The 25,726-nt window shown below is 31.6% G+C and overlaps 1 protein-coding gene across 1 annotated transcript in view; it reads left to right on the top strand.

Annotated features, from left to right (window-relative positions):
* The window catches only part of CSTF3 (cleavage stimulation factor subunit 3), a 66,390-nt gene that overhangs the window by 16,711 nt on the left and 23,953 nt on the right, over nt 1-25,726 (top strand). The window lies entirely within an intron of this gene.

Genomic DNA, 25,726 nt, shown 5'->3' with positions numbered 1-25,726 from the left:
TTTATTTTTTCTTATATAGCATTTGATGGGAATTGCAACATACACTGTAGTGATAGAAAACAAATTAGGAACATAGATAGCACAAGTAGGACAAGGAGGATTTAAAATGTCTTTTGCCTTTATTTTGTAAAATAGGTATGAAGGAGTAATTAAAATGAATTTTTGAAATTTGGGTCTTTACAAGCTGATGATTGTTGCATTTTGGAGTTGCAACAACATTAAAACAGTTTCAATGGTATTGGAGTGCTTTAGCCTTTTATTTACTTGTCATGTGTCAATTTATTGCCTCCTGTGTCATTTATTTAGAACTCATTTTTCTTTTTATTCCTATTTACAAATGAATCTGGTATTATAAGGAAATACAGAAATGTTAACTTAGTTTCATAGGGTGTTTTGAATGTCTGGTGAAATGAAACCTTTAGATAAAAAATTATTTTGGATTTTAATTTTGTGAAAATGCATGGTTTGTCAATAAATGTAAGCACTTCAGTAATTTTTAAAATTTTTCTGTAGGATAAAGTTTACATTATACAGTAATAAGTTAATATGAACTCAAACCTATGTAATCATAATTTACCAAATGATACTTTGTTTTTTTTTTTTCTTTATAACTGTCTTGAAATTTGAAGTCAGGCATTTTATTTTAAAGAGTAAAGGCCCCATTCTTGTTTATGATTAGAAGGGAAATGTTCACTTTTGAAGATCAGAATTAGTAATCAAGATGATAATAAAATGTTACTGTATTGATAACAGTTGGCACCAAATAATCATTTTTTCTGGTGATATATTTATTAATGAGATGGGGTGAGATGGTAATAGTTGATAATCCACATTAAGCTGAAAATTGATATCCATTTTTTTATAACTTATTTATACTTATGAGGTAGTCTTATTTGAATATTAATTTTATAATATAAATTCTCAACAATCAAGTACACTGCAGCCTCGTCATAACATTTTCACAATAACTGAAATTTGATAATATGTGGGTCTGTTTTGGACAAATCAAAGGGCTTTAGTCAGCAATACTGAACAGACTTCAACACAACACAGTGTCACCTGTGATGTGTCCCTCAGAATGGACCTAACTAACTGCAGGTTTGAATTGAGGCTACAGTGTACTCACTGTATTTGTGTTATAGTTTATATTGTATTATGTTGGGAGTGGGGGATTTACTGGACAATAGCAGGAACATTGTGTGTGTGTTGAAGTTTTTCTGTGTGGTTGTGTATGTGGTATGTGTGTTTGTGTGTTTGTATGTGTGAGAGAGATTGTATCTTATGTGGAGTCTGGTTGTGATTTTGAACCAAGACCATATCCTTAAGGTTTTATCACTTATCCTTTTAGACCATTTCCTTCCTTAGTATATCTAATCATCAGAGTATACTGGCATGAAATTCACCAGGTGAGTGAATAAAACTGTCTGAAATATGCTGAAGCCAGGATCAAATACCTATACTTGGTCTTCATTCACTGTGACTTTACATATTAGCTTATATGCAGATATTCTGCAAACTCATCAGAAATTAACATAATTGGTACATGATAATTTTTGTGTAATGAAATAGTATGTTCTGAGTTTTAGAAATTTCTTTCAGTTTCTCAGGTATTCAGTTATCATTCATTCATTTTATTATAGCATAATTAAACTGTAATTAGCTGTTAGATATTCATTCTGTAAACATAAAGCACAGTGAGTCTATTTCTTCCACTTCCTAGCTAAAAATAAAAACTGAATTCTAAGACAGACCAGATGTCATTCCAAAGGGCTGAAGTTGTCTAAATAACTGGCTCATTTCACGTACTGTTTCAGAGCTGTTAGCAGTTGCCTGACATTTATTTAGTTGGTAATGTTTGCAGTTTCACACACCTGCACACACAAATACGAATGTATGTGTAAAATGTCTTTTGATTTTAAAAAAGTACAGAATATATATGTGTATTTCATAAAATTTTTATTTCTGGTTTAGGAATTAAGATGTTACATTGAATGCAAATTTTTAAAATGCATATCCTGAGCAATGTTTTTCTCTTTCCTAATTTGTTCTTTTTTATTTTCACATATGTACTTTGTTTAGTCTGTGAGGGGCTAAAGTTTTCTTTGGCCGTATGATTCAATGTAGCCTTTAATATTTCTGGAGAAGACACATAGCCTATTTATGATACATTAAAATCTGAAGTAATAATAAGAATGTCTTCACATTAAAGGTACTACTAACAGTGTTTGCATAACATCCTGTATGCACTGTCAAGAAAATAAAGTTTTGTTAATACATTTGTTGTAACTCAGTACTTCATGGTGGGAAAATTGTAAAGCTTCTTTTATTTATGTTCAGTTAAATCAGTGTGTGCGAGTCCAAATACATTTAGTTCTTTTCTAATAGAAAATACATGCATCTTTTAAAATGAGATAATTTTCTTCCCCAGAGAAACTTCTTATATCTCCTACTTCGAAACAAAGTGGCAAGGGGGAGTGGTGTTTTAGGGATTTGGGGAGTCAGAGGGTTGCTTTTAAACTTGGAACATCAATTGGAAATGGGAGCACATTATAAATAATTTTTAGTAAAGAAGTCAGTAATACTATCTGATATTTTTAATATTTGCCAGTATATCTTTTCTCATATCAATGAGCATTTAGCAATACTTAGATACTTTTGTAAACTTTGAACTTTAAAATGTCATCCTTAATTCATTACCTGCTTTTTTTTTTTGCTTATTGAAGGTAAAATTCTCTTGTTCTAATGAAAGGACATGTAGGACCACTATCTGTATATTTTAATGCACCTATATATAATACATACCTAATTTCAAAATTAGGCCAAATTATTTTAGTATTGTATATATTATATAGGAGATCATATTTTGCCTCCAGTTCAGAGAAATGCTTTCCTCTTGAATTCCAAAATGCTACTTTATGTGGTCTAGCCATATCTTAGACGCAAACAATATGACTGTTCTTAAGTAACATAGTTATAAGTATAAAGTCTTAATTGTTAAGGTATGAAAATAGCGAAGGAAACATCTTAATACATCTCTAGTTGACATGTCTTAAATCTGCACTGCAGTATATTTTAGAGTTTTTAAACACTGAAGTTAAGTGATATCCATTTAGAACCTAAGTGCTCATAATGAACCCCTTTTTAGAATGGTCACTAAGTATTAGTGAATTGAAAAAATTTATAGTTTTTCTATTTTTTAAGTTGGTTTTCCCCCTTTTGGTTACTGTAGCTCTTCATGTAGCTAGGTAATCAGTGTGACAGCATGTAAGCTACAATATCTTGGTGTTAGCAGTAATTTGTTTTTAATTGAGCCACATTCATAAGAAATTTTCTTAGGATGATTTTTTAATTGTTAGCTGAAGGAGAAATGAAGAAGTAATACTGCTGGTAATAGCAACATTGTGTCTTGCTGTCTGTGAAAGCTGTAATTGTTTAATAAAAGTATATAGAGAGTTGATTGCCTTTTATTACAACTATTTTAATGTGAATCCTTTTCTTATAATGGGATGTGAAGTACATACTTCAGTTTTTCAAAATAACCTTTCTACTTGGGAAAAATGACCTTTAAAAGTACTTTTCTTCTTGGAAAATCGAAGTGAACTCAGGATGGATCATGGGTGACCTAAATTGAAATAAACTTCTCCACTGTCTATACTGTTTTAATTCCTCTAAGTAGCAGTTTAAACTACTGTGTTATAATGTTTTGTACATGTTGAGCAATGTGATTTTTAAATGCAGGAAAAAAATTATAGATCACAACCTCTCTTCTATACTTCAGCTTGCAGTCTTCTTTTTTAAAAAATCTGTACTCTTTTCTTATAGATCTGCTCTTTTCCTGTTTGTAATAAATGTTGGTCCATGTCTGTGTGATTATTCAGATTGTCCTCTAAAATGCAATATGTTTTTTAAATCTATAGTTTCTTACATGCATGTTTAAATGTAGTGTAGGAGTGTAAAAGAAAACAAACTATTTGCAAACAACTGAACTGATGATCAAATACCTGAAAGTGATATGAATAATTACATACTGTTTTTAAAACAAAGGAAATATTTACATTTACTATTTTAAATATCGAACTTCAATTTTAGGTCTTACTGAAATATCCCATTCATTTTTCTGGCATTATAGTAGCATAGATATTTAGGTGTTGTCACTTCTACTAACATGATCTATACATTTTTTCCCTTGGAGCCTTTTCTTTTCACCCCAGTCATTACATAATCTGTTTGCAAAAGGACATAGTTAATTTAGAAAACAAAATTTCTCTTAAAAATCTTAGGTTCTATTCTTTATATCTTCAGGGTAGTTTATTATGTGAAATGTAGCTATTTATTTTCAGGCAAAATTTTGTACTAATCAACCTGATCATTTTTATTTTTTTTAACTTTATAACAAATTTATAATCATTGCAATCACTGATAAAAAATACTGGGGGAAAAGGATCATTCCCCCCCCCCCTCTTCAAAGACTCAATTTTTAACCAGGCTTTCTTATATTCTATTTTTGTGTATCTCATAGAGAGTTACAGTGTGTTCTGAAAACCTGGAAAAGGCATTTCTAACCAGGTTTTGTTTAAATTCAAACATTCCAAAAACTGTTTTGAAACAAAGGGCTATTGGATCATGCAGGTTTGAGGTTTCCCTGTGGGTAGTGGTTTAGCCTAAATTTCTTGAGCATTTATGGAATAACAACACTTAATATACAATATTTGATACTTAGTTGTTTTTTTTTTTGATTACTGGGGATTATAATCAGTAAGACGTTAGAGTATTTATTTGGAATACAACCTCCACCCCTATCCCAAAAGATATTAAAGATATGCTCCAACACGTGGCAACCATGAATAAACAAAAATGAGTCTAAGACCTTTACAATAATAGGGAGTCAGAAACCCCTCTATTTGGAAGCAGAATTAATCGGTTTTGGTTCTAACTTCTGAGTATAAGGGAACCTGGTGGCACTTAATTGACTTCCTCTTAAAAGACAAGACTGCATAAAGGCTCAACTGTTTTCTAACAGGTTTGTTGTGTTATATTTTGTTTAATATGTGCTTTCAACTTAAAAACAGCTGTTCCTTTTAAATGAATGAGTATGGCTCAAGGCATTTCCAAGAAATGAAGATGTCTGAAATAATACTAGTGATATCTATGAAAACTACACTTCTGAATGTGGACAAGAATGCATTTATTTGCTTGTGAATAACTTTTTAAACTTTAATTTTTATTAGTAAACAATTTTGCTCTGAGCAACTTTGGAGCAGAAAACAAGTAGTTGATTAATATAATGGTATAATAAACTGAATTCTGTATAAAGTTTTCCTCCATGTATTCAGACTCTACAGCAAGTTCAACAAAATGGTGAATATTTGCTTTTACAACCTGTTGAGAAACTAAACGACTTTTCAAAGCTCAGGGAAGCATAACCTGGGGTAAGTTTTACCATTTTATATGCTAGGAAACTTCCAAAGAAAAATTTTGTATTTGGAAATGTTAAGTGATAGTTCTGAAAACCATCTGATGTCAAGGGCGGTGTGAAATATTTTGGGATAACTACTCTGAAATGTAAAAATATCCAAAGATGAAGTCCCAAAGCTATTTTTAATCTCCCTAATACTTTGATTCATATTATAGAACATGCTTGTTACAACCTTTTTTTAAAAAAAATACAAAGTTTTAGCTCTGGCATATGCAGATAACACCATTATAAGTCTTTGTCTAAAGATTACATGTGAAATGGTCTTTTTTTTCTTTGTTTTATTGAGATATTGACATACAACATTTTATAAGTTTGACATAAAAATAAAATGATTTGATATATGTATGTATTGTGAAATGATTACCACAATGTTTAGTTAACATATATCACCTCACATGTTAACAAGGGAACTGGTATTATGATGACATTTTCCGTAACTTACTTTTTCATAACTGAATTTAAAGAAAAAGTAATGACTTGCATATTGATGATTTTCTGGAAAATTCTTTAATCCGACAAACTATGGCTCTATATGTATTACATATTTAAAGTCAAGATGGAGATTACATTTCAGTCAGATTTAGAGCTGGAAGATGAATTAACTTAGCCCCTTTTCATACATGAGTAAATTAAATCAAGAGATTGTTACCCATTTGAGCCAAAGTGTGCAAACAACACAATTTTAGGATCACCTGGGAAGCTTTTAAACCATCTAGGCTTTTCATTTAGCACCCGTGCATTACTGACTCAATCTCCAAAGAATGGCCATGTGGGATCTGTTGTTGTTAGCTGTTTCTGGCAGCCAGTTTTGGTAATTGAGACTTTCTTTAGAGGGCAATAATTGAATCATATTGCCATATGAGTATATTTCATACCTGGTAGAATAATTCCAGTATTTGTCTGGGTATAAAATCATTGTTCTTTTGATTATGTCATGTTGTGATTTATCAGTCAGTATATAATCTGTCAAGAAGTAATCTTAGAGATACCCATTCTTGTAGTATTTTTGACAGTGTGACTATTATATCTGTGGTCCGATTTAGGGTTGCATTACTGAACTTGTTCAGGTTTTTGTTTTTTTCTTTTATTTCTGGGTTTTGAAGCCTGATCTTCTAACTCCATGAACTTTCTTTTTTTAAAATTACAGTATAATCACCTAAGTGCCAAACTCAAGAATCAGCTTTTAAGGAAGTCTTCATGTATTAAGAGATGGCCACTTAAACTGTGGCTTGAAAGGATTACTGCAGCCTTTTAAAAAAATAAAAATAAAAAACTTTGTTTTGTATTGGGGTATAGCTGATTAACAGTATTGTGATAGTTTCAGGTAGACAGCAAAGGGACTCAGCCATACATTTACTGTAGCCATTCTCCCCCAAACTCTCCTTCCATTCAAGCTGTCATATAACATTGAGCACAATTTGATGTTCTATACAGTAGATTCTTCTTGTTGGTTATCCATTTTAAATACAGCAGTGTGTATGTGTCCATCCCAAATTCCTGAACTATCCCTTCTCCCACTCCTTCCCCTTGACATCCATAAGTTTTGTTCACCAAGTCTGTGAATCTGTTTCTGTTTTGTAAGTTCATTTATATCACTTCTTTTTAGATTCCACATTAAAGGATTTCATAGGATATTTCTCCTCTGTTTGACTTCGTTCAGTGTGACTTTATAGGTCCATCCATGCTGCTGCAAATGGCGTTTCACTCCTTTAATGGCTGAGTAATATTCCATTGTATATAGGTACCATGTCTGTCCATTCCTCTGTTGTGGACATTTAGGTTGCTTCCACATCTTGGCAATTGTAAACAGTGCTTACAGCAGCTTTTTTAAATAACTAATGTCAGTTTTACGTGACTATCAGTTCTGGTTTTCCTGAACCATAAGGGATCGGGTTGCATACATCATGACAATACTTTACATTTGCTAATAGCAAAGATACTCTCATACGTAAACAAATTTAGAAGTTTAGTCTGTGATCCACTTTCTACTTTAATTATTGTTCTAGTAATGTTCTTTATAGCAGTCTTTTTAATCAGAGTCTAATCCAAGATCATTATATATAGGTGTCATTCTTCTCCAGTCTCCTTGGATGTTGAACAATTCTCAGTCTTAAATTTTTTATTCCTTTATTAAATTCAGGTTATGTTCACTATAGCTGAAAAGCTGCAAGTGGTTGTGTGTCCTCATCAGAGGCACATGATGTTCATTTACCTCTTACTGGTGATATCAGTGTTGACATTTTCCTTGACTGTATATTTACTGTTTTTACTTTTATAACTAATAAAATAATGGAGAGATATTTTGAGACTCTGTAAAGATCCTGTTTCTCAACAACTACCCACTCCATTTGAACTCTTAACAATTATTGCCTGAATCAGTCATGTTTTTCTAGGGCTTTTCAGTATATGTATTATTGAATATAAATGTGTACTTAATTATGCAAATTTCAGCTTATTTTTATTTGAAAACTTGGAAAGTACTGGCTTCTCCTTGCCCTCAGTTAACTGTTTTCCCTTTTGATCAGTTTACTGATAGTTGTAGTTAGAAAAGTTGATGAACCAAATTTGTTCACAAATCAGGGGAGGTTAAAAACTTTGCTCCCCTGCTCATACAGAAACTTAACTGGTATTATGTTTTCAAAACAATCTGTAGGCTTTGGGAAATACCTTTACTGATTTACTTAATTGATCAAATGGCAAATTATTTCAAGTAAGAATTTGTATGTGTTTTAGAAGTCACGAGATCTTTGACTTTACAGGTTAAAGTCAAAAACCTAGATAAATACTTGGGTTTGAAAATACCATGTTTTTCAAGTATTTGCTTACATTCTCTGTTGTTTCAAGTATAAAGTTAACACTGTAAAGGAAATAATTTCTCTATTAACAGGTAATAAAGCGTGGAAGTGGTATTTTCCCAGAAGAAGTGATATTTTCTCTGTTGTAAATTTGAGTTTCCCCAAGTTCACAGAAGAGTCATGAGATTTACACTTAGAGAACAGACATTGCAAGTTGAAAGAACTTATATGTCTGTGATTTAGTATTTTATAATTGGGCTAGTTATTTGCCACGGATCTTAAGGGGCGTGTCAGAATTCTCCCCATTATTATTAAAACAGTGATCTGATAATTTTTGCTAGTACGGGAAAGATATTTATTTTAAAAATGCAAGGAATTTGTAATTTTTAGTCTGTAGAGGATAGTATGGAAGAATACTAATGACACAGAATTTAGAACCTGGTGGCCTATGATTTGCTGCTGTTAGCTTTTCAACCAAATTAATGTGACCTTTCAGAAGCCATTAATTTTTCTCTGCTTTCCCTTTCCAATTTTTTACTATGAAAATTTTAAAACAAGTTGGAAGAATAGTGTATTATGGTAAATATTTATACACCCTCTGCCTTATCTTAGTGTTTTGCCATATGTACTTTTCCCTTCTCTACACACACAGTATTGTCCTACATAACCAAAATTTCATTATCCCACTGAAAAGGAAGAGTGTTCTAATATAATTTCATACCCAGCTCGTTTTTATATTTTTCCAACTCTCATACTCTTTGTAAAATTCCCTGTTTCTATGATGGATGAAATTCTGTTTTTTATCTTATTATTATAGTGATCCTTTTTCTGCTGTATCCTCTACTTAATTTTAACAGATCTCATACTATTTCCCACTCTTTTCCTTTCCCCTTATGTGTAAATTGTAAAAGGAAATGTCCCCATTAGCTATTCTAGACAAGAGATGCCTTGCCTTCATAACTATCCTGATTTTAGAGAGTGGGATGGGGGATTTTTTATATTACTAAGAGTTATTTTATTCCAAATTTAAATATATTTACAATCAGTTAAAATTTTTGTGGATCTTACCCAAAATATGCATAGGATTGTACATGAATTCTTAAAAGTAAGAAAATGGTTTGTGTTTTCTTTTTAGTATATGTGCTGCTGAAGTGAGCACTAAGCAGATGTTTTTAAATTATATTACGTTTTAACTTGATCTACAAAACTACTAAATTGCATAGAAAAATGATAGTCTATGGACATTTAAGGAAAAGAAAAGTGTGAGGATATTTTTGGAGGTGAAATATATTCTAGAAAATCCATTGTTGGTTTTCAATTGCTATCTTATTGACAGTGATTTTTTCCTTTATTCTGATTACTTACCAAAACAATAATAACTAAGAATAATTAGGCCTTTAATATATTCCAAGCACTGTTTTTAGTACTTTATAGGGGATATCTGACTAATCACAATTTACCTTTTAAAGTAGGTAAGTATTATTCTCTGTTTTTTGCAGATGTTCAGCTTTTCTGAAGAATTCTTAAGTAGCTTTCCTAAGATCAACATTACTAAAGTTTAAGCTACTGGGAGGTAAATAGGAAAGCTGGGGACATTCTACTCAGATAACCTATTTCATAAGTCTGGGCTCCTACTTACTAATCACACTATACTAACAACTTAAAGGACCTAAAATACAGTTGTAGAAATAGTTAAATAGGAGGTTCATAACTGACTCCTCTTTGCTCACATGTTTTCTTGCATTCTTTTTTAGCTATTAGGATTTGGGAGTACATTTGAAAAAAGTATAGCTACACAAAATGACATAAAATTGCTACAAATGCTTTGGAAAATAGCATAGTACAATAATATATAACCACACCTTATGGTTTGTATAAAATCTTAGTTCTAAAATTCTACTTTGCAAAGTTCTATTTTTACCCTTCACAATTTTTAAATTTCTGCACTATGTACTTGGTTCTAATTTCAAAAAGTAGAAAGAAATTCCAAACACAGAAATGGCAATTAGCAATTCTGCATTAATTCAGCATTAATGTGAGAACAAGAAAGTTTACCTTTCGTTTCTGGTTTAGCAGGAGTTTTATTAGGATGGAATTTTCTCAAATCAAGGCTAGAGTTTAGATTTTAGGTTAAGTATATTACATTTCAGTCTGCTTACTGAATTATATTCATACTTTTCTTCCCATAGAAGTTTTCTGAGAGGACAGAATGTACTTGTTTTTTTGTGTGTGTTTTTTGGAGATCTTACTTTAAAATATTTGAAATCATGAAGCAAAGTTTCATGAAAAAAATGGAAGATTGAAGGCAGGGGGCACAATATCCACTTTTTTTTTTTTTTTAAAGAAAAAGTGAAAGAGGGTGTTAATTCCTTTATTTAATGAGAAAAATCACATTTACTGAAGGTCAGCATTTCCAGTTATTTGGAACTTGTGGTTTAATCAGACTTAGAAATTCAAGAAACACTTTTGAGTATCTCCCCAAAACTGAAATATCTTCATGAATCTTCCTAATACAGTTCAGCTGATTCTGTATAAACCATTATAAAGTTATGTCAAATTTTAAATTACCTTATAAAAGAGTTTAGCAGTTCTAAGTAGCTTCTAAAAGATTCTGTGCAGATTAAAATATGCAGAATTCTGTTAAGCTGTTTTGTCAAGTAGTTTTATATGTCAAGTCCTTAAAAGTATTCTGAAACAGTTGGTAGATTGAAGATTTGTGGATACCTATCAACATATTTGCCTGGATTGTATTCAGATAAAATTGCCCACAGTGTTAAACACTTTTTCTGTAGCAAAATTGACTGTTGAATTGATGGCTGAGTATTATTCCATTGTGTAAATATACCACAATTCCTTTATCCATTCATTTGTCGATGAACATCTAGGTTGCGTCCATGTTCTAGCTATTGTAAATAGTGCTGCAGTGAACAGTGGGATACATGTGTCTCTTTCAATTTTGGTTTTCTCCTGTTGAATTTATGGATTCTGAAAAAAGTCATACAGTTCATTTTCAGGCCCCACACCATCTATCTATATTTTCACAAACTTAAGGTGTCCATAGCATACCTTAGTAAATTTAGCTTGGCATGCCCCATAGGTGCTTTGATGAGAAGTGGGGGTGTATGTGAGGGTGAGTCAAGGAAATCTAGAAGAACAAGACTTTTTAAATGGAAATCTCAAAAGCACAGAATCCCTGGCAGAAAGAAGCACTAGTCTAAACAAGGGAGGAAAACATGCTCTATCTGAGAAATCAATACAGCTTGATAGTTTTTAAGCTAAGGTTTGCTGACTTGTGACTATCTCATGAAATTTTTCTTAATTGCGAAAACAGCAGTTCAACAGTTAATTTAGAATTGCAGCTAAGCTGTTAGGAAATGGAGCTGGAGAAAGTATGATTATCTAATAAGTATGGACATCTGAAATTTCATGATGACTAAAATGTGAATGTAATTTTGCTCTAGGAAAACCTTAAGTTGTGATAATATTTCTAATTCTGGGCCTTTTAAAAAACTCAGATGTTTACAGAAACTTAAAAGTTAAATGACTGGACGTTTCCTGTACAGTTTTCAAAGAAAGTTGCCTGTTGATTAGAAATTCTTTTGGTTTCACTAATATTTACTTTGTGTTTGAGTCTTAAGGAGCTATGAAACCTTTCATTCTCTATAATCTTCATATAGTGTGAGGAAAATGTGACATTAACTGATCATTGTATTCATTTTGAAGGAGGCAAAAAACTTTTTCAAAGGGAGAAAATTGGTAATTTTTTTATAGGAAGACAAAACTTGAAAAGCTACTTTGAAAAAGCTGGTTCCTGGAAAAATTTTAGCTGTGAATAAAATCTGCTTTTACTAAATGGTAGGATACCACATTGCCAATATGTCTAGTTTATCCAATAACAGTTTCTAAATTGATTTCTGCACAGAAAAAAATGATCACTCATCTGTTATATGAATTTTATTAGTGAAATCTGTAGAACACTGTCCTTTTATTTGGTTAAATACATAAGTTAGTATGCAAGTGGGTACTCAAAGTGAGAGTTACACCAAAGGGACACAAAATTTTTAATACCACTTAGCACTTCTATTGTTCATAGTATCGAGGATTGAAACTTGGTTTTGAATAAAACCTGAAGCTAAGGTTTTGATATCTTGTGAATATTTCTGGAATACTTAAAACTGTAAAATTTAGTGAAAGCACAAAAACTGGGGTTCAAATTCCTTTTGAGAAAAAAGTATTTTATTCAATGATTTTCATATTTTCACAGTCTAAAAATCTAGGGAGGGTAGATTATGGTAATATGTTTAATCTGTAAAGTAACATTTTTATATGTTGAACAATCAGTTATTTCTTAGTCATAGAGTCAGATAGGTTGAGTAAATAATTATTAGAAAATGAATGAATACCGGGATTTCCATTTAAGTAAAAAATTTTGTGCTTACTGTATGATAATTCACATAATAAAGTCTCTTCTTCAGTCTCTCTGGCCTTCTTAAATATTCCAAACACATTCCCACCTCAAGACATTAGCTGTTTTATCTGCTCTAAAGATATTTATCCAGATAGTTGCTTGGCAAAATCCTTTGCTTCCTTCAAATTTTTATAAAAGTGTTTTCTTCTCAATGAGATTTGCTCTTGCCACCTTTTTAAATTGCCACTGTTGTTCCCAACTCCTCAAAAGTAATTCTTTCCTCTATTTTTTTCCACCTATAATGCTTATCTCCTAGTATACTGAACAGTTTCCTTATTAAATTTGTATTTTGTATATTGGTATGTTTCAGGAATCTAGAATTTAGTGGCACTCTTAAGTATTTGTCACGTAAAACCCAGTAGGAAATAAAATTGAGTTTATCATTATTTTCAACTTGAATTTTTAATTTCTAAGAATTAGAGTATGATAGCCATTTATAACATTTTTCATCAAATTATGCATGACCAATATTTTTACTATTAACATAGGTTTTAAAAATATCTTTACAGTTTTTCTAAAAAGACAAAGTATCATTTTGAATTGTTTAACGCCTTCAGCTGTTAAGTATTTTAGAATAAGCATCATTGACATTGAGAATTATTCTGTCTTGATGTATGTCCTAAAGGAAAGGTTTTTAAAGAATTACTCAATTTTGAAGAATTACCAAAGGGCATTACTGATGTACCAAGGCTTCTGAAGTACCTTTAAAATTAAAAACTGTTTGCTTGTAATTCTGAAATGCTTTCCTTTAAAGCCTGATACAGAAAATAAATTCCTGACTGGTTAGAAGAAAAGCTTAGGTGTATATATTGAAGTAAAACTTATCAGACATTTGTATGTGTGTGTATGAGATAAAAACTTGAGTATTCACAGGTTGATTTACCAGATTTCACAGGTTGTTTGTCAAATTAGTAAAGCATAAACATTTTAACTCTTACCCACACGTTTTCTCTGACTAATGTTGTATGTGTGCATAGTGCCACCATCTCATTGGGGGTTGAAGTTCATTTAAGACGTAGATATTTAAAAATATAGAAAGTGTGTTTTAACTTAATCCGTAAACTTAACCTTACATAGATTTCTTTTTAAAAACAAGTATAAAAGGATGAATTACTCCAGACTTTGCCTTTAAAAACAGTAGACTTCTGTGCTAAATATTATTTATCATTTTACTTCTTGTCTTTGTAACTTTCACCCAGACTTCACTTTGGCATGGCAAACATTAGTGGTAAACTCAAATTGCTGGTTTATAAAGTATTTCAGAGAACTGAATTATACTTATTTGAGAGTTATCCAGTACATTAGAGGAAATATATTTGGTATACTGAACTCTAATTTTTTTAACCTTGAAATTTGGTATTTCAGTGAACATTGAATTTTTAAAAGTTTTTACTTTTCCGGACAGTTTTCATACAAAATTTTTTCCTGATATTTTTGAAGCCAGATGTTAATAAAATATATTGAATAAGATATAGGTAATATGATGAATTTGGTTACTCAGAGAAATACTCTCACTGAAAACAAAGGCTCCTGGGCAGAATTTTAAAGCATCTTGAATAACAATGTAGTAAAGAAGCCAAGACCTAATTGGAAAACAAACAGAATGTAGGAACGCTGGGAGATTAGCAGAGTTCCTAAAGTTTTTTTACCCTGAGAGCGTTTGTCAAACTGGGAGAACTTGAACGTCAACTTCAAATGCTTCTAGGAGTTGAGGTAGAAAAGTCAAAGCCCAAGACCTGCCCAACAAAACATCCTCTTCCTCTAAAACTATGTGCAGAAAATACTCAGGATGACACTGAACCAGGAAGAAATCTATGTTGCCATATTAACCCTAGGAGGTTAGGGAAAGTTGCTGTGCTCCTGAGCAGAGCAGAATGGGAAAGTCCTGAGACATTTCAGCAAGTTGGGCCTTGCATGGATTTGTGGTCCAAATAAACATCACTTGGATAGTTCAAAAAGCTTTTGAACCATGATTGTAATGGGAACTTAACCTGAATTAATGCTCCTAGGTGCCTGATAATCTCATTCAGACTTTCTTTTTTTTTTTTGGAGGAATGCACCTTCATCCTAAACCACAGAAGAAAATCGTGAATATTTTTCCAAGGAAAAGGAGTTCACTTGTTAAAAACTAACCATGTGAGGAAACCATGTACAGCAGAAACAGGAACAAAGACTTCAAAGACTAGAATTAAAATGGAATTAGATTAATAACAGATTAGACACAGATGAAGAGAGAATTGGAAAATTCAAGAAATCCAGACTAGAGTTTAAAGAAACTGACACAAAATATGAAATGATTAGGGTCACAAAGGATAGAGTGAAAATGTGTATAAATGAAGTTCAAGAAGTAGAGGAGAAACTGGGCAGAAGCTCAGTTGAAAGAGATAAACACTTAACTTTTTTCAGGATAATGCAAGAATTCAGCAGATCTAGGAAACTTAATGAATCCCAAACAGGATTTAAAAAAAAGTTCCCATGTAGACGAGTGAAACTACAGAAAAAAAAAAAAAATCAGCTCATCGTAAAAGCGACTGGGAACAAAAGGACAAACAGCCTTCAAGGGAGTGGCATGTTGACAATTTCCTGACAACAGTAGAAGCCAGAAAACAAAGGAATTGCCTCTTCAGTTTACTTAAAAAAAACAGAAAAACCTGTCAAAGTTCTATACCAAGGAGAAAAATCTTGATGAGGGTGAAGAAAGACATTCTTGGCAAGGTTAATGTCATTGTCAAAGCTACATATGTATTTTTTTAAGAAATGAATTTAGTTAGAAATACACTTTACAGGCAGAGCATGAATCATCTCAGAAGGTTAGAGACTACATATGTATTTTTTGCCATTTCTCTTTATAGTATGTAACACTACGTATGTATTTTTTGCCATTTCCCTTTATAGTATGTAACATCTTCAAACTAAAATTTTACATATATTTTTTAAGAATATTCCTGTTATTATCCATCAAATTACTCAGTATTTTTCTTGATCAACTCCTCCAAAGTTACTCTCTTCTAGTGAAAATTCTCATATATGAAAGAACTTTTGTTAGAATTGTAATTCATGATATATTTTTACTTTCACTTTTTAGAGGAAAATGATTATGAATTTTATTTTTATTTCAATTTATGAATTCAGTAAATGATTGGTTTAGTGCCGGAAGTTTATAGTTTGTGGCATCCAACAGTTTGTTAAAGTAAATGTTGACTTTGAGTCAAATTCTTACCCATCTGTATTTCTTTAATAATCTTATTATTAAATGTTACAAATACGTTGTTAAACACTAATCTTGAGTGACATCAATGTGTTTTTCCATTTTTTGGCTTGAAAATCACCTGAGTAAATAAATTTATGGTTGTATTTCTGTAGTTTGATTTATCAGTTTGTGTTAAGGTTGATTGTTTTCTTTTAAAAATGCTTAAATTCTTTTAGGTATTTAGAAGTTTCAAAACTCCTTTGCCTTAAAAAATATTGTTAATTAAATAGTTTAATAATAATATACATATAGTATATGTACGTGTAATACATGTTCTGTTTTACACATTTTTAGAGTATTTGGAATATTTTGATGGTTAAATACAGAAGTACGTTTAAACATGAGAGAAGCCCCCCCAAATTATCATACTATCTAAAAAGTGTTAAAATAGCATGTTTGTGTATTTTAAAATGTGGTTTAAAAACCCACATTATAAAAGCAACCTGCAGGGAAAAGTTTTTTATCTACCCATCCTTGAGTCACCCAATTCTCCCCAGTGAAAAAGTATTCAGCTTATTTTTTTTCCTCTCCTTTTACATGAACAGTTGCCCCTTAGGTTTTCTTTTACACCTTTTTTTCTTTTTTACTTAACAAAGTAAATTTTATTTTTTATCACAAATTCTTATTCCATATTTAGTTTAACCTGTCTTCTACTGAAGAACATTTAGGTTCCTCCCAAACTTGTTCTATTAGAAATTTTACTGTGTTGAATATATGTGTGCATGTCATTTCTGTGTAAATATATCTGTAAATTATTTCTAGATAAGGAATTGCTAGGTTGAAGGTTGAGGGTTGAGGGTTTTTTTTTAACCAAATTCCCTTCCACAGAGGTAATAATTTAAAATCCCATTAATAATCCTTGATATTAAGAGTTCACTTCCTCACTTCTTTTTTCTTTCCTCACATTTTAATTCAATATATTTATTCTTTAAACTTTTGCCAGTATTCAAAGGTAAACAATTATCAGTATGGTTTTGATTTGTATTCCTTTTATGTGTGAAATTGAATCTGTTTTTATAAATTTAAGATTTGTTTTTCTGAAACTTAATATCCTTATTCCTTTTTTTTGTTGTTGTTATTTGTCAGGAACATTTTACATTACGGAACTTAAGGAAAATTTAACTTTAGCATGATTTGCTATTTATAAGTTTAGATAATTTTGGTATGACATTTACATTGTATGTTATTTTAATTGCTTATGTTTTTCTCAATGTTAGACTGGAAGGAATGATAAATATACTCTCTGATGTGAAAGACTATTTTTATTTGTTACTTTGGTGTTCATGACTTCCTTTAAATAATTTCTTTCAGTTGTTTTGTGCTTCAGTTTTCATCTAGTTCATCAAATCTATAATTTCCCACTAAAATCTTACAGTTGCAAATTATTTTTCTCATACATGTCTTGCACTTCTAACATTCTTGCAACTCAGCATTAGAAAAATATGAGGAGGCTTGAATACTCTTATGTAATAATAGTAGTTTTAAGTAGATTTTGTAAGGGTATGTTTCTGTTGCTAGTTATATATTTTTTCCTTTAAATTGATTTGCTTATAAAGTATTTTTGGAGAAAAGTCTTGATTCACAGTACAGATTTTCTTGTGCTATTCAGTAATGTCAGGCATCAAAATCAAGAGCCATCTTTCTAGTATCCTAGAGCTCCCTTTGAAGTGAGTTTTATGGGTAAGGATTTTATTTTTACTAATTTTTTTTAAACAGTAAATATTTTTAAACTTGTTTTCTCAGTGGTCAGCTAAGTACTTCATAAAAATCTGGTTTTCCAACATGTATGCCTGCCTATCCAGCAGTGTATCTTAACTATAACGATCTGAAAATCCAACCTTTGGTTTATTGGGTGCGTACTGTGGGATAATGAGGGAATGTGAGGAGGAGGAGGAGAGAGCAATAGTTTGTCCCTGTCCTTACTGCCTTCCCTTCGGTTTAGGTAGTGATTGAGAAAGGACTGCCCAGAGCTCAACTTTGAGAAATAGCATTAGAAAATTTTTAAATTACCTATTTTTTACACGTCACGGCTTCAAATAATCTGACATCCCCACTAGGCAGTCACATAAAGAAAGCCTGGATGAAATTAGATCTGAATATTAGGATCCATTAGCAAGAATGGCCATGTATTAGATTATAGCAGCGTTCCTTGAGACTTCATTTACAAACTAAAGTGACATCAACATCTCACTTGTCTTGCTCTTGAGGTCCTTTTCCCCTTCAACTTTCTTTGCATTTCTGTCACAGCACAAGGAGGGAATTCCAGTGTACTCTTTATTGCAGTCTTGTCTACTAAAACCTCAATGACAGTATTCCATATAGAATTTGAACTTAATTCTTTATGTGGTATCACTTTGGAAAGTGTCATCACGAACATATATGGAAGAGATAAAAGTGAAACAAACTATTTTCTCTGGAATTTGTTCAAACTATATATAACAAATTCCAGAGAGAATAGTGGATGCTTTCTTGGTAAGTCTTTAAATAACAGTACTTAGGAACTTACAAAGTAAGGAAAAAAGAAGTTTTAAAACTTAAATACCTACTTGGTTAATAAACATTCTGGAAGTAGTATTTAACGTTTCAAAATAGGACTTAACCCACTGAAACAGAGCCAAAGTTTTAGTTTTGGAGCATGTTTGTCATACAGGAAGATTCATGTCTCAATCTTACTGATGAGTGTAATTTTTTTTACCTGAGTTTTTTCTTTGCTTTTCATGAAGATAATTTGTTAGCTGTGCCTACCTGTTTAAACCTCCACTTCCAAAATTCCAACTTTTAAGTAGCTATTTAAAGCAGTATTATTTGGGAAATAAAAACCATGTTTTCATTCAGAAGAATGAATGGAAAATAAAGTTGATTTGAGTGTTTGCATGGGATTATCTAAACCATGTGAAAGTCTGTTTTCAAAATTCATATTAGAGTTTTAATCTATCCAATTGTTATTTCATTCTGAATTGTCTGACAGTATAATTATTAGCATTCTTTTTAAACCTTTTTAGTGAAAGGTTTTTTAGTTAATGTTTTGATAAGAATTAAGGAACTTATAATGAGCTATCCATAAGAGTTATGTCTTACAGTTTTACATTTGCATTGATATTTAAGATAGTATAATGTTAATTCCACGAGTTAACTGTAAATGAATATGCTATCAGTGCTAGATTTTTATCCACATTAATTTAGGAACTATTTATTGAATGTCTGCTATATGTTAGGCACTATTTTAGATGCTGTGAAATAAACTGATAAAAGTCAGTGTGTTTGTGGGATTTTTTTAAAAATGATGTTGACTTGTTTTCAAATGAGTCAGTGGAATTATACCTAAATGGAGTATTGAAAAAATGCAGTTATTACAGTAGGCTTTTATAAACTATTACCACTGAAGCTGAATATGTAGATGAATAAAATTTTTGAAATTAAATATTTCTGTTTTAAAAGGCAAGCATAATGAAATAGTATCAAATGAATGGAGTTAAGAGAGGTGGAAGAAGGAAAGCAGAACTTATGGTGGTTTAAAAAGGAAAATAAAACATTGATTATTTAAGAGGATAATATGTTTATTGAAGGAACATTAGAAAAATGTAAGCATAAAGGGAAGAAATATCCATATTCCCACTATCTTTTACCCAGTCTTTTATTGTTGTGTTTCCATATTGTTCCCTTTATGAGGAACTAAAATAAATAGTTTTACTTAAATATCTTTACACATTTGTAATATCTTTAGACTTACCTCTTAAAATTGATATTTCACTATCAAAGATTTCTTACATGATCTTTCAAAAGTTTAGCTAGGTCATGTTTAAAACTACTTCAGAATTTCAGTAAAAATGACTATAGTTTGTGCAAAAATAGATAAAGGATTAAATCAGTGTACAGTTATGGTGAGAAAGATGATTAGGAGATTAATAAGTATTTTTTAAAAGGACCATGAAATTAGCTTATTTCATTAAGAAGGTAGAAATAAACTATGCATAGAAGATTGAGAAAACTGAAATTGGATCATACGTACAACTGTAGATTTTAATTTCTTGGACAGAATGATAAAAAAGGGATCAGAAGGAGAGTTACAGACTGTAATTGTAACCTCCGATATAAAGTGTATTTGAATAATAGTATTGCAAAAAAAGCAACATGTTTTAGTCTGAGGAAAGAATGCACTGTAAATAGGGGAATACTGGAATAGTAGGCAAGTTGCTCAAAAAGTAGAGAATTGTCATGTACTGGATTTATATCCACTTTGTTGTAGAAGCTCAATCCTATTTTTGAAAAGTGGTTTTAAGAAAAGCTAGATGAGGTGTTACCCATGATTATAGGTTTCTAGTGTACATTGGCTCAGCAGTATAAAAGTATGTATAGTGTTTGTAACAAAGAAATGCAGAGAGACATCTGATGCACTGAAAATTATGCAAGGAGTTGATATTCTGATAGGAATCTATCAAAATGAGAAAATAAGTATTGTGACTTACAAGACTAAAATGATCAGAGGAGTGACTAACATAAGGCTTTTGTCCAATGATAATTAACTTTTTAAAAAATAACAGTTCTCAATTTATATGCAGTGAGAAGTATTAGTGAAAGATGAAAGAATTGTAAAGAGTAAATTGTTTTCTACTCAAAATTTTCACATGTTAAAAAAGTTGTGTGACTGTACTAATGGGAGAGTAACTCAGCCAAGTGAGAGTGAAGTGAGATATTTTCTAAGGCAATGTATAAAGTTCATGTAGAAATCTTAGAGAAATTATATTATTGAATAATATTTTACATTGCCTGGAAGGATTTTTATTTTGTTAAAACAATTCATAAAAGCTGAAAATTAAGGTAACAGGCTAGAGAAGACTAAAATGGATGTGAAAGAAACTAATACCAGGCTTTTGAGGGAAGTGAATCAGCATACCTGCTTGAGGACCTCCCTGGTTGTACAGTACAGAATTTATTCCATTTTTGAATTAGTGGCGTATAAAGTTGGTTTTCTGACATTTCTGGTAGCTCAAGGATCTCAAATAATTGTATGTATTTCCTATTCTCAATTTTACCATTTAGAAAGAAAATCCATGTCTTATATCAGTGATGAGGGGCTGTGGGATAGGTGGTGTAGTGGGGTTAGAGTAGCAAAAACAGGGGAGCCATGAAGATTAGGTGATGCTTTGATACTTTAGACAAATGACTCACTTTTCTCCAAAAGTGAAATATCCTGCTCCGTTTTCCTTACTCAGAATTTGCAGGTTATTTTTGAAAAGTAATGACTTGCCATGGTGTTTACAAAGTGTTTACTGGAAGCAGAGAGTTTCAGACATTTCACTTAAAGGATGAGTCTATAAATGTCAAGTGAGAATTATAGACAGATGCCCTATAAATTGGGGCAAAATCAACTTTAGGTCAAAGTTTTACCTTTGACTATTTTGGTTGAAATTAATTTTGCCTGATTTCCTGGCAATTAATAATTTTTTTAGCTTTGTAAGCATGGATGAGAATTTGAGAGCATTTAAAAATGACTTGTAAATAGAGATATTTATAACCAAAGGAAAACACAAAGGAAATACTCAGAGATTTACTACCCCAATCAGCTATGGTTTTCTTTCTTTTGTTTTAAAAAACACCTACCTCTATTGCTGTGAAATTGTGTTATGGAAATAAAATCTGTCACAGAAATAACTAAGAAAAATGATCCCTCTTCTCCCAGTAGTAACAGTTTTGGCCAACAGTTTTGTGTGCATTTCTCCTACTCATCCGTCTTGCACTCTGGATAGAGACACAGGAAGTGGGATGGGGAGAATAAGTAGGTTGGATAAACATACCAAATGTGTGCCTGTTTTTTAAAATTCTGCTTCTTTTAAAAAATAATATATCGTGGACATATTTCCATTAGGTATTATAAATACACGTCATTGCTTTTAAAGTTTTATGTATGTATAAACAATCCATTCCATTTTTAGACAAAGCAGAATTTAGTCTGCCTTTGATCATTGAAGCTTCCAGATTTTTCTCCACCATGAGCACTCTTTATTTTTTTTTTTAAATATTTATTTATTTGGCTGTGTTGGGTTTTACTTGCAGCACATGGGTCGTCAGTCTTCATTGTGGCATGCAGGATCTTTAGTTGTGGCCTGTAAGATCTAGTTCCCTGACTGGTTGAACCTGAGCCTGCTCCATTGGGAGCACCTAGTCTTAGCCACTGGACACTAGGGAAGTCCCCATAAGCACTCTTTGAATGAACATCCTCATACATATATCTAGATAAAGAGCAATGTAGTGTGTAAAGAGCTCAGTTGTGCAATATTGGGCAGCTTACTAAACCTTTCTCAGTTTTGTCATCTTTCATACAGTAAATAATGATAGTACTTTACTTGAGTGTTGTTCTAGGGATGGAATGAGTTAATAATACATACAAACTCTTAGAGTAGTGTTTACATACATTGAGTTTTTAATAAATGAGTGTTTTGTTATTGATTTCAGCTTCTAAGAAGTTGAATTGTTTTGGCTCTTAAATTTAAATCTGCCATAATTTCCCTTTTGTCAGGTTCACTGATCTTTTCTTTACCTAGAGTTCCTTTTGACCTGTGGCATATTCCACCATCTATATTACTGTTTTTCTCTCCCTGTTCTCTCAGCAGGTGCCAGCTTGCCTTACTCCATGGCACCAAAAGCTTCCTACCTTTACCCGTCACTCCCACCTCCACCATGAGCCATAGTTTGTGTACTTGTATCATTGGGTGATTAAAGTATCACCCAATCATCCAACTGATGAAAGTATCAGTAATTTAGTATCAAGTTTAAATTCTCCTTGGTGTTTCAGGCCCTCTATAATGGACCTCCACCACAGTTAGCCAACCTGTTTTCGTAGCATCTATTCTTTCTTGTCTGAATGTTTTCACTATTCCACAGAAAACTTTGAGAAACTCATGTTATTTCATTAACTTTCAGAAATTTGTTTCTCATCAATGGCCAGGATTCTATCTGCACAGTAAAACTTCCCTTGGTAACTGTAATTTGCATGGAACTCCTATTCCTCTGGGTTTATAAGACATGGCACCAATAGAAAATAATTTAAACTTAGTCCTATCTTTCCAATAATACTTTGATTATAACTAGATTATAAACTTTTTGAGTTCAGGTCCATATCCCCATATCTACTTGGTAAATCCTAAACATGTTACACATACTTTTTATTGTTTCAGAAAAGTAGATTAATACCTAATTTGGTTAGTACAAAGAATCAAAATGGACATAAATTTAATCCAGAACTGAAGATAATAATATGTTTGCTTAGCACATTTTTAATGTCAATCATACTGAGACTGTAAGTGGTTTATACTTTACACTTGTATTTAACAAATGTTACTTATGTGCACATTTTAAGGGCCTGGAGGAACAGAATTTATGGGACAACAACAAGGTTTTCAACAATCTTAAAAGTAAATCTATGTATATGTGTATATAGGCATACATTTATAGCTACATTTAATAGGAAGGTTATAGAAATGGTAAAATATATTGTAGGAAAAATTAGGAAGCACAGATAAGCAAAGCAAACATATTGAACTATTTTTGACTCCCTTACTAAAACAACTCTATGAGCTATAAAACTTAGTTTAGCCCACCACTGTTCTCTCTAGAGCTAGAAAAGAGCCTGTCACATGGACATACAATTTCTTATATAAAAATGGATTTGCTGGCAGATACTCCTTTCCTGATGTCTTTATAGCTTAAGGTTGGGACTGGGTGGTGGGAAGGAGAATGTTCTGCAGCTACTCTGGCAACTTTAAAATCTGTTGCTTAATCTTAGAGTGACATTCTTCAGTGTTTCCCAAATTCTTGAAATCTGCTTACATTTTGTAACCATCTAAGACATAATTTCCAGGGTACAAGGGATTGAAAACAGCAGAAGTGTGGTGAAAAAGTAAATTAATGAAGGACAGGGTTTATATTTAGGATTCCATTTCTTTCAGGTTTCAGGATTGGGGCTGAACTTTTTAGAAAATTAAGACAAACAGAATGAGGCAGCTTCTGCAACTCAAATTGGTTGCTTAAATTCCACAAAAGTGTGTGTGCTGTGCTCTAGAGTAGAAAAGATATAGAGAACAAATTAAGAGTGTGGGTTTACAATTAATTTGGTTATTCATCACATTTATTTAAGCAACTGCCATATGATCTTACTTGAGATGGGGCCAGACTCCACCTCTGCTGTGTGGACCAGTAGAGTCTTAAAAAACAAATAGTTATTATATGAAAACCTCAACACAATATATAGAGACTTACTTTTTTCTTTAGATTGTTTTGCTTACTTTCCTCTCTAGAGTCCTCTTGCCAGTTAAGTTTTACTAGTCAGATGTGTTTTTGAAACATTTAAAATCATTTATACAGTTAGTTACTTATTATAATTGACAGCTTAAAAAATAACAGTAAAAAGTTCTGATGTTACAGAATTTGGTTGGATTTTTTTCCCCTAGCTATATTGTAAGAAAAAAAAATTTCTGAGGAAATAATTTTTTTTGGCCTTGCCAGGAATCAAACCCAAGTCTTCAACGTAGGTGCAGAGTCCTAACCACTGAACTTCCAAGGAATTGCCAGTTGACAATTTTTTAAATTTAGTTCTTTCCTTCCACCTTAACTTTTCATATTTTGATATTTCAAATGATTCACCAAAATGTAATATTGCAGTTGTATGACATTTGATTATAAATAGTAGTGATATAAAAATATAAGTATTACATTATACTAATTTTTTTCTTGGAATAATTTTTTTTAATTACAAAAATAAAATGGCCATGTTATTAGAAGCTTTGAAAAAAACAATCATTCCATCACATGAACAGATAAATTGTTCATTTTTTGGTATATCTCCAACCACTTCAAATATTTTTTTGCATTAGAATAAATTAGGATTCCTGTTTGAAAAACAGAAACCTCCAATGACCATTTGCAAGTTAGAGAACTGAAGACTAAACATAATTTTTTGTTTATGGTTGCACCATGCAGCATGCAGAATCTTAGTTTTCCTGACCAGGGTTGGAACCTGTGCACCCTCCACTGGACAACCAAGGAATTCCCTAAAGATAATTTTTTAAGAACCCCTATTATTTAAACTTATGCAGCATTACTTTTAATATAATAGATAAGATGTGAGCAAGTTAAGGAAACTTGGCAAAATTGTGTGCATATATATAAAGGGCTTTAAATGGAGGCTTTTATTTTTATTGAAGTATAGCCGATGTTGTTATATAAGTTACAGGTGTACAGTATAGTGATTCACAATTTTTATTAATATACTCCATTCATAATTGTTATAAAATATTGCCTGTATTTCCCCATGTTGTACATATGTCCTTGTAGCTTATTTTGTACCTAATAGTTCTTACCTCTGAATCCCCTAGTCCTATATTGCTCCTTCCCTGTTCCTTCTCCTTATTGGTAACCACTAATTTGTTCTCTGTAGTTGTGAGTCTGCTTCTTTTTTGTTATACTCACTGGCTTATTGTATTTTTTAGGTTCCACATGTAAGTGATGTACAGTATTTATTTTTCTCTGTCTTAATACAGTTAGTATAATACCCTTCAGGTTCATCCATGTTGCTGTAAATAACAAAATTTCATTCTTTTTCATGACTGACTAGTATTCCATTGTGTGTATTTATTAATACCACATCTTCCTTATCCATTCTGTTGATGGATACTTGGTTTGCGTCCATATCTTAGGAATTGTGAATAATGCTACTCTGAACATTGGGGTGCATGTGTCTT

The sequence above is a fragment of the Budorcas taxicolor genome, chromosome 15, assembly GCF_023091745.1.
Source record: "Budorcas taxicolor isolate Tak-1 chromosome 15, Takin1.1, whole genome shotgun sequence".
Lineage (NCBI taxonomy): Eukaryota > Metazoa > Chordata > Mammalia > Artiodactyla > Bovidae > Budorcas > Budorcas taxicolor.
Note: the sequence above shows the minus strand (reverse complement) of the source record. Positions and strands in the feature narration are given on the sequence as shown.